Below are 10,951 nucleotides of genomic sequence, written 5' to 3'. Positions count from 1 at the left end.
ACCTAAAACAGATAAATCACGTAAATAAACACTAGATGAGCGCTCCCATCGCGGCAGGAGGCTAAAAACTGTCATAAAATGATTTTGGTTTCTTAGTAAAATATAAGTACAGGCAAAGGGTTCAAGCTCATACAGCCATAAATTAGTAAGAGTAATAAATCCCCAAAGCTCTATCAACTGCAATTCATTAAAATTGGTTAAGTTAGGTTATGTTAGAATAGTTAAAACAACGCACGAGCCGAGCGTAGCGTGCCGCGGCAGCGGCCGGCGAGTGCCAGGACCAAATAGTAGGCGTTTCCCCCCATTAACAAATTAGGGAGGGGGAGGGTAGACTTTTATTTTGGTTTTTCTTGAAAACTGTGTATTACGTTGTAATATTAATGGTAGCACTATAATCGTGGACCAAAGCTCTATCAACTAAAATTGGTTAGGTTAAGTTATGTTAGAACAGTTAAAACAACGCACGAGCCGAGCGTAGCGTGACGCGGCAGCGGCGATAGATGTTTGGGGATTGATAAACATGAACAATAAACCCTTTTATAAATTTTTCCTTTTATCTAAAAAATAATTATTGATGAAGCCGTCTAATCTGTCATAGACTATTTTTTACATTTCATTTCACTGTTTTTCATACAATTTATGGCTGTATGGGCTTAAACCCTTTGCCTTTCCAAATATTTTAGGAAGAAACCAAAATCATTTTATGACAGTTTCTAGCCTCGGAAAGGCGCGGGAACTCTTGATTGCTTAGGGCGGTCTTTTTAACTATAAAATTAAATATTTCAATTATATTGTATATAATCCTCATATTTTCGAAAAGAATATAAGTATTTGTATATGTTTATCATTTAATTTGTTTATTATAAGTAAAAGTCTATATATTTAGTGATTTAGGTTTGTGCTAAGAGATGTCGAAAAGGCGGAAAAAAACCAAGCCGGAACGAGATAAAGGTGAGTCTATTTTAGATTCCACCTCTGAAAGTAGCGAGTACTCAGATTCGTGTACAGTTTTGGAAGACCATGAGGACTTTTATTTGCCATATAGGGTGGCCGACTATTGTCGCCGATATCCGGAAGACGCAGGTGCCGGTCATGAATTTATAGTCTTCATAGAGAGTGTCACTGAACAGCCACTTGGTAGTCGTGACATGCTAACTCTTAGTAGCTACTTATCGCGCTTCATTAAAGGCATTAAATATCTTAAGAAACTCAACAAATATAAGATAGGAGTAGTACAACACGACATTTTAAGGGGAACAAAATATTAAGGCGTCCATCCCAGCTGGTGCCACTGAATTGTCTGGAGTGATTTCCTCCGTACCCATTGATATGTCCAACAAAAAAATTTTCAAATCTTTGTCAAGTACAAAAAAAAATATTTCTGTTCGGCGTATAATGAAAAAAAAACAAATCCGATAGTGGTTTTATATTACAACCTACACAGGCAGTCATTATTACTTTTGCGTCATCTACTTCACTCCCAGATTACGTTCACTTAAAGATGTGGCGTCTACCAGTGCGACCTTATGTGCCGCCAATTAAGCAGTGTTTCCGATGCCTCGGTTCGACCACTTGGCTAAATTCTGTAAGAATGCTCAGCGTTGCTCAATCTGCACTGAAAATCATTCATATAAAGAATGTACTAATCCTATTGACAAAGCAGTATGTGTGCACTGTAAAGATAACCATCTTGCAGTATCAGGTCAATGCCCTATAAAACAAAAACAGATATTGGATAGTAAAAATAAAAGTAAAACACCATTATCAGATTTATTTAAACATCCAACAAACTTTCTATCACTCAATAGGACAGAGAACACACAAGACATCATTAATTTAATTTTATCCAATCCAGCAGCTTTGAACCTAATCACAGAATCAATAATAAAAGTCATTACTTAAATAAAACACAGAATCAAAGCAATTAGTTCAGCTATTAAAGATACCATACAAATTAAAAATAAAACATCACATTCAACTGTCACAAACTTAACATAGTACAGTGGAATGCTCAAAGTCTGTTGAGTAACAGACTTGAGCTTCAAAACCTACTTTATGAGCAGGATATACACATAGCACTTATATCAGAAACTTGGCTTAAACCAAATATACAGTTTTCTATCAGAGGTTATACAATACTAAGAAATGATTGTGGTAATGATCACAATTTTTGTTAGAAATGGCATTTATTTTCAAAAGTTAGAAACATTTTCTGATAATTCCTTGCAAAATGTAGCAATCAAAATTAAATACAAACAAAAAGACATCTCAATTGTTAGCTTTTATAGTCCTGGCAACAGTGTACCTAACTTTGACAAATCTAAATTTAATAGACTGTTGCATAGTATTCCAAAACCACTAATAATTGCTGGTGATTTTAAAGCTCACCATACCATTTGGGGTTGTAATAGAACCAATTCTAGAGGTAGAGACATCATGGATGTAATGGACGATAATGACTTAATGCTCTTAAATAATGATCAACCAACTACAGTGGGTACTAATTCTTGGAGACCTAATGGACTAGATCTAACAATAGTATCATCTTCATTATTCCTGTGCTGTGAATGGCAAGTTCATCAGGACTCTTTGGGCAGCTATCACTTGCCTACAATCACAAAATTTTCCATGGTAGTGTCGGAAACTGAATCTTCTTCAATTCCATCCAACATTCCTCCACACAGCAATCTGAAAATAGTAATATGAGAACTTAGTAAATGACATGGAATGGAAATGTTAAAACAATTTGAAATAAATAATTGTAATCTACAGAAGTCTTACAATAACTTCTGTTCCATAATTCTTAGAGCGGTAGAAAATTCAGTGCCTAAAACCAACTATCAATGGAACAATATTACTCATCTACCTAAAAGAAAGCGACCACTTCCCTGGTGGAATGGGCAATGTACTAAAGTGGTAGAAGATTGCAAGCAGGCTTATCTGTTATTCAAATCAAATTGCAATATCCAAAACTATATTCATTTTAAGCAAGCTGAAGCAAAGAAAAAATGTATATTAAGACTTGAACGTCGTAAATCCTGGACAGATTTTTGCTCCACCATAAATAGGTTAACGCCAATGAAACAGATTTGGACAAAAATGAGGAAATTTAAGAACTTATATTCTAATAATAATTGTTTCTCTAGCAATAATTGGATATCCAACTTTTTACAAAAATATACTCCAGATACAGTACCAAATTTGACAAATATTCACAATAATCATCCTTTAAATAGCACCAACTCTTTTATGATTGCCCCTTTTACTATTGAAGAATTAAAAGCTGGACTATCATCAAGAAAGGACTCTGCATGCGGTTTGGATTGGCTCTCCTATAAAATGTATAAACTCCTAAACTCTTCTTACTTAAATAAGGTTCTAAAAATATTAAATCTCCTATGGAACAACTCCATTATTCCAGAAGAATGGAAAACAGACTGTCTAATTCCAATTTTAAAGCATGGGAAAAATTCTAGTTCAGCTGATTCATATCGTCCTATCACACTAAGCTCGTGTGTTGGTAAAATTTTTTAACAATTAATAAAACAGAGATTAATATTTTATATTGAAAGTAACAACTTCTTACCTAATAATCAATTTGGATTTCGATGTGGTCGTTCTGCTTGTGAGAGTATACGGCATTTATGTCTTGACATCCATAGTGCCCAGATTGACAATAAGATATTGGCTGGTGTTTTTTTGGATGTTGTAGGAGCAATTAATAATGTTGATTTAGAACAATTATGATTCATTCTTCTATCCTTAAATGTCCCTGAAAAAATAGTTAGTTGGATATTCAATTTCTTGCATGGTCGTCAACTTTATGTTAGAGTCAATAACCAATTAATAGGTCCTCGATATTCATATAGAGGCGTATCGCAGGGCGGAATTTTGAGTCCATTGCTCTTTATAATCTACATAAATCAAATAAATATTGTTTTGGGTAATAGAGTTTCTAAGCTCCAATTTGCTGATGATCTAGTAGTGTATAGTTTAGACTTAATTTATCAAATGTTGTGTTAGATCTTAATGTAGCACTCAAAAAATTGGAGCTTTATTTTCAATATCTTAGTCTTGAGGTCAGTATTGACAAAAGCAAAGTAGTAATATTTTCAAAGCATTCTATAAGAATAAGAGATGCAAAAATATATTATGGTACTCAGGAAATTTCAATAGATAATTCAATAAAGTTTTTAGGAGTTACGTTTTTAAGTAATATTAGATGGCACAAATATTTTGAAATATTAGAAAATCGAGCATTAAAGGCCTGCAATATTCTGAAATCATTAGCTGGTACATATTGGGGTGCAGACCCACGCATCTTGCTAACACTATATAAGTCATTAGTCCGTAGCCATTTTGAGTATACCTTCTTTTGTTATGGTGGAGTAATTACATTAGTGAATAAATTAGAAAAAATACAAAATAAATGCTTAAGGATCATAACAGGCGCTTTTAGGTCTACTCCTATTATATCATTACAAGTAGAATGTAATATTCCCCCACTAGCTCTTAGATTCAAATATCTACAAACAAAATTCTTTCTCAAATTAACTTTTATTAATAATCATCCACTCCTATTAAAAATACAGGACTATATTAACCGAAATGACAATAATTCCTACTATCAAGTAGAAGGCATCTCTGATTTGTTACATTTTTCTTGTGATCATAATCTATTTTCTAGTATTCTTTGGCCATGTTATTTAAATTCTTATAATTCAAAATATACACATATTAAAATAATTATTAATGAATCATTAAAATATAAGGAAGATGTATATAGTATGCTGTCAGAGTGGCAAAATTATAACCAACTTTATACTGATGGATCTAAAAGTAATACTGCTGTCTCTATGGCAGTTTATGACATACAACTGCGGAGTGGGTTTGGTCATAGTTTAAATACCTTGGCTAGTATATACACAGCAGAATGTGCTGCCATATATGCTGCTCTAGAATATATTGGAAAACAGTCATATAATAATTGGATTGTTATAACGGATAGCATGAGTGTTTTAAAAGCTATACAATATCCTAAATGTAATGTTACAACTAATTTCATCATTTACAATATTAGAGACAATTATCAATGCTTATCCCTAACAAAAGATATTGTTTAATTCTGGACTCCTTCACACATAGGCGTGGAAGGAAATGAACAAGCTGATTATCTTGCTAAATCTATTGTGAATAGTAATCAGACACATACTGCTTTGAACATTCCCAATCCACACACAGATGCTCATTTTAAAGGTACATTCTTGCAAGACTTTCAGAATTATTGGCAACAAGTTGTTCAAACAAAGGGCAAATGGTTAGCCGACATTAAAAACGAAATCTCTCCTCCCTGGTTTGTTAAAAAGAAAAAATACTTACACAGAAAATTTTACACCACAATTTGTCGGTTACGTCTGGGACATTCTCGTAGTGGTCCTCATTTATTTAGGATCGGTGTTTTAGATTCTCCAACTTGTCAATTCTGTAATTTATCCATCCAAACTCTTGATCACATTTTCTTTGACTGTCCCCAATATAATCTTCAAAGATTTACATTGATAGACTGCCTCTTGTATATTTATAAGAATGCTGAAGACATCCCGCGCTCACTTCAGCAGTTATTGAAAACTTATGACTGCTTCGTGCCGCTTTACAAATTTATAGTTTCAACGGTAGGCGAAATTTGAAAATACGTCATGGCTTTTGACACAATCCCTTACACAGACTTAAAACATATTCGTCCATAAATTATTATTGGAAATTTTAATGTTTAAATGTAAATATTATATTTGTAGTTATACCTTAGATTAGTTTCTTATTATCTTATAATTATATTCAACTAATATTCATCATTATTATTTATAATTCATGTATAATATATTTCTTATAACGTATATGAGATTTATATTTTAGTATTATATCATAAAAGTTTATTATTAAAAATAAGGGGCTAAGCTAGATCTTAATTGGAACAAGAATATTATCAATAAAAGACTTGGCTTCGGCCTTTCATGCGAACCTATATGTATATGAAGAAAATGAAACATGAAGAACACGAAATACTACTTTTATGGGAAATTGTACTATTTATGTTTGAAGATGAAGATTATATAAATACTTAGCTTGACTTTGAACAAGCTGTGTAACGTGAAGAATAGAAAAATAAAAATGAAGACTTGGCTGTATGGGCTTTTGACCCCTTTGCCTGTCCAGATGGACGAACAGAACCAAAAAAAAATAAAAATGTCAGTAGTGTTTATTTACGTGATTTATCTGTTTTAGGTTAGAATTTCTTTCGTTATTTTCTCGAAAACGGTGCATTGCCTTGTAATAAGAGTGGTATCATTGTAATCGTGTACTAAAGCTCTATCAACTACAATATTTTTTACATCCAAATTCGTGCTAAGGGATACTAAGTTTTAACCGAATTAATACCTTCATATGCAGTCTTATCAGCCATTTCGTTACCTGTTATACCTTTATGTGGTGGCACCCATAGGAAGGCCACTTGAATATGCTCAAGGTGGTATTTATATATTATTCTTTTATAAAAAAGAGGATATAGTTAGATTTAAAATTAACTGTAATATTAGTTAAACCTTTTATCAAGCTTAAAGAATCTGTTACTATTAAAAAGTTCTTAAAGTTGTGAATTTCGCGTATTCTTATTAATGCCTGATAGACTGCATATGATTCTGCTGTAAAAATTGAGCATGATTGGTGTAGAACTAGTAGAACAAAATTTGTTTTGTGGATAATATAGAGCAGAATGTACATAGTCACTCCCTTTACTTCCATCAGTATACATAACATAGTATGTTTTATTATTACTTAAAAATTGTAGCATTTTTTTTTATGGAATAGGACAAACGAGCGTACGGGTCACCTGGTGTTAAATGATCACCGCCGCCCACATTCTCTTGCAACACCAGAGGAATCACAAGAACGTTGCCGGCCTTTAAGGAAGGTGTATACGCTTTTTTTGAAGGTACCCATGTCATATTGTCCCGGAAACAATATGTAGCATATCTAAATTGTTGTTTATTGTGTTTTTCATTTCTGTTAAGGGTTGAAAAATACACTGGTAAGAAAAGGAGTAACATGGCCATTGTGATTGTTTTCTTATTTTACTAAATTTCATATCTATTTCAAGAAGTATGTTGGGCAGTTCTGGTGAGATACCACTTAAGAGATCAATCCCTGTTGTTAATGATCCTAGAGATCTATTTATATAAGATAAAATTTTACTCCTTATTAATTTGTTATTAGAGTATATTACTTTGAGACAGTATCTTTCTGCAAGCAAAAGCTGCCTCAAAATTAAAGGCATTATTTTTGTTTCAACTTCCATGGCCCTTATGGGAGTTGAACACATTGCACTAGATACTATTCTCAGAGCTCTGTTCTGTAAGATATCTAATTTATTTGCATGCCTGCTGTTCATTTATGCAAGTGAGCTATAGTCAAAGTGACTTCTGACAATAGATTTGTACAAAATTGAAAGTTTTTTGGGATCTGCTCCCCAGGATATACCAACAATACATTTCATAACATCTAATCCCTTAAGTGCACTTTTGGATATGGCTTTTATATGTTCTTCAAATGTTATTTTTCTTTCTATTGTTATGCCCAAAAATTTCTTTGAATTTACTCTGTTAATAATTTGTCCATTAAAAAAATATTATAAATTGGGTTGTCCAAAAATCATTACACTGCTTTAAGATGGGTTGATCGTTAAAATATATAAAATTTCATGATAATATAGAAAGAGTTGAAATAATGAATGGTTAATTTTGTTGATGGCAATCTGCTAATTATAATTGCTGCTATACAAAACTATGTCATCAGCAAATTGTAAAATATTTACACCACAACAGCTATTTACATATTTACAAATTTCACTAGTATGTATATTGTACAATAAAGGTGATATTGCAGCACCCTGCATTGTACCTTTTGATGCAGTTTTTGTTGTTGCATCAAGGAATACTCAAACAGTGTGTAACTTCTTATTTTTTATATGTTTCAGTTCAGAGATTAAACTGACAAAACTATCTGTACAACAACACCCTCTACAAAATCCGTATTGAAATTGTGGGATAATATCATTGGATTCAACATACCAGTCGAGACGAACTTTAATCATATTTAGGTTTAGATTCTTAGATCATATTGGTCTGTAAGAACTGGCAAGTTCCGGAGATTTGTCAGGCTTGAGTATGGGGATAACACATTGAGTTTTCCATGACTGTGGAATAATTTTCTTGTACCAAAGTAGATTAAGGATATTAAGGAAAACCTTTTGAGCAGATTCATCTAAATTTTTAATAATCATGTAAGGATAATCATCGAGACCTGGATTTGTGTTTTGTCTAGATTGTAAACTCTTTGTAAATTCATTACATGTAAATGAAATAAGTAAAAATTTTGAATTTTTATCATCATTGTTTAATTTATATAAATTATCTAAGTCATTAGTCTCAGTTAAATCTCTTTTATCGGATAAGTTCTCTAGAAAAGAAGAATTAAACTCATCTCCATATGATTTATTGCCTACTCTTACACCTTTGAACATTTTGATGAGATTCCAAATCTTACTTATTGGAGTAGTTCTATTAAAAGAGTTACATAAATTATTCCATCCTATCTTTTTCTGTTCTGAGATAGTCCTTTTTTTTAATGCATCTTTTTTTTGTAGTTTATATAATTATCTATATTAGGCTCACTTCTGTATAGTTTTAATGCATTATATGAAGCAATAACACTTTGTTCACAAATATTATTCCACCAAGGTGCTGGTTGCCTACTTACAATGTTATTTCGTTTAGTGAACTTTGGAATTGTCATTTCTTTAAGAGTATCTCAACGTACACAGAAATCATTGTAACTTGAAACTGGATCATGTAATTTTAAAACCAGGTTATCAAATAATGTTTTGGAGAGATTTTTATATGATACCCAATTAGCTTTTTTATATATAAACCTATCTACTGGAGAATTTATGTGATATTTATCAATACAAATTGAGATCTCTGTTATTGTTGGATAGTGGTAACTTCCCGTAGTATCATCATGGACAGACCAATCGCAAAGTGATGCGAGACCAGCACTAATGAAACAAACATCAATGGCGGAAGGATTTCGCACTGGGTTATTGACAGTAGTAAATTTGCCATCATTTAAAATACGTAAGTCTAAGTTATCTATTACATTGAATAAATCCAGGCCTCTGCTTTTAGTAGATATACAACCAAATGCAATGTGATGGGCATTGAAATCTCCACCTATGAAAATAGGTTTTGGAAGATTATTAATAATATTTTGCAATCTATTTATTCTTATATGTCCCTTAGGAGGACAGTAAACACAAAGAATAGTCAAATTTCCACTACTAGTAGACAAGGACAGAGCAATGGTTTGAATATCTTCATAAAAAGTAGTGTCTAAGATATTATATTTTAAATAAGGTTTAATGAGTATTGCTACTCCATTATGATGGTTATTAGAGTTTTTATTATAACCGGGTATTTTAAAACTATTACCTTTAAACCAAGTTTCATTTAATAAACATATATCAATAGACTTTTCATTTAAAAATGTAATAAGTAAGGGTTTTTTGCTATTTGCACTTTGTATATTGTATTGAGTGATACGTAACTTTGATTGAGTATGGTATGGGTCCATTATTTTAAATTTTTTATTAAAGCATCTTTAATTGTTGCAACAGTGGTAGGAGCATCATCACCTTTATTAGCCAGTTCCACCAATGTCTGTACTAGGGCCATCAGCACATCATTGTTGGCAACAATATTGTTTTTAATGTCTTGTCAGTACAGACATACTTAATAATTATCTACAATATTATTTACAGATTTATCTAAAATTTTATTTACAGGTTTATTTATAATTTTATGAATAGGTTTATTTACAATATTATTTACAAATGGTTGTTTGGGTGTTGAAAGAGGGGGGAAATCTAATTCTTTTCTTGTATTTAAATTCTTAGATGTAGCACTTGCATATGTTACTTTTTGTTTTTTTCCATAATTTTCTTAATTTTAATTGGACATTGTTTGGAGATAGCTAAATGAGATCCACTGCAATTTACACAGCAGATTTCATTAGGTTTATTACATTCTTTAAACAAGTGATCACCTCCACATATGGAACATCTTTGCTTACTGTTGCAAATTTTTGCAGAGTGGTTGAATTTAAAGCATTTAAAACATTGCTGTAATGGTGGAACATATTCAAATACCTTATATTCAAATTCAAATATTTTTATTCAAAATAGGATTTATAATCACTTATTGAAAGTCAAAATCTACCACCCATTCAAAAGAGACTGCCTCAGACCTGAGAAGAATGGGCGCAAGAAACTCAGCGGGCTTTTTTTTAATATAAAATATGGATTACAATGTAATATCGTACAATAAACATTAATAATTAAAGAGCCTGAGGGTGTTCGCTTTAATCCCAGTCCGTGGTGTCATTAAGAAAATCGTTTATGCTATAATAACCTTTCCCACACAAACGTTTTTTAACAATTCTTTTAAATTTCGTAACACATTTGTTTTGTACATTTTCTGGCATATTGTAGAAGCATATACATCGCCCAACAAAAGACTTACTTACTCGACCCAACCGAGTAGTAGGCATAACAAGTTTATGTTTGTTCCTCGTGTTATCATTATGAATGTCACAGTTTCTAGAAAATTCCTCAATGTGCTTATGAACATACAAAACATTATCGAAAATGTATTGAGAAGCAACAGTCAAAATGTTTATTTTTTTAAATTTTTCTCTTAATGGTTCTTTAGGACCTAGGTTATAAATCGCGCGAATAGCCCTCTTCTGCAGCACAAAGATAGTATTAATATCGGCCGCACTGCCCCATAACAATATACCATAGGACATAATACTATGAAAATAACTAAAGTATACTAACCTC

General features: G+C 32.0%; 1 long non-coding RNA gene across 1 annotated transcript; it reads right to left on the bottom strand.

Annotated features, from left to right (window-relative positions):
• Positions 1-1,751: 1,751 nt before the first annotated feature.
• LOC126970101 (uncharacterized) lies at positions 1,752-5,672 on the bottom strand. The gene is made up of 3 exons (XR_007730539.1): positions 5,380-5,672; positions 3,587-3,772; positions 1,752-2,688 (listed from the first exon to the last, which is right to left on the bottom strand). It is a non-coding gene; the product is annotated as an uncharacterized LOC126970101 (long non-coding RNA).
• Positions 5,673-10,951: the final 5,279 nt, after the last annotated feature.

This window comes from Leptidea sinapis, chromosome 20 (genome assembly GCF_905404315.1).
Source record: "Leptidea sinapis chromosome 20, ilLepSina1.1, whole genome shotgun sequence".
Taxonomy (NCBI): domain Eukaryota; kingdom Metazoa; phylum Arthropoda; class Insecta; order Lepidoptera; family Pieridae; genus Leptidea; species Leptidea sinapis.
Note: the sequence above shows the minus strand (reverse complement) of the source record. Positions and strands in the feature narration are given on the sequence as shown.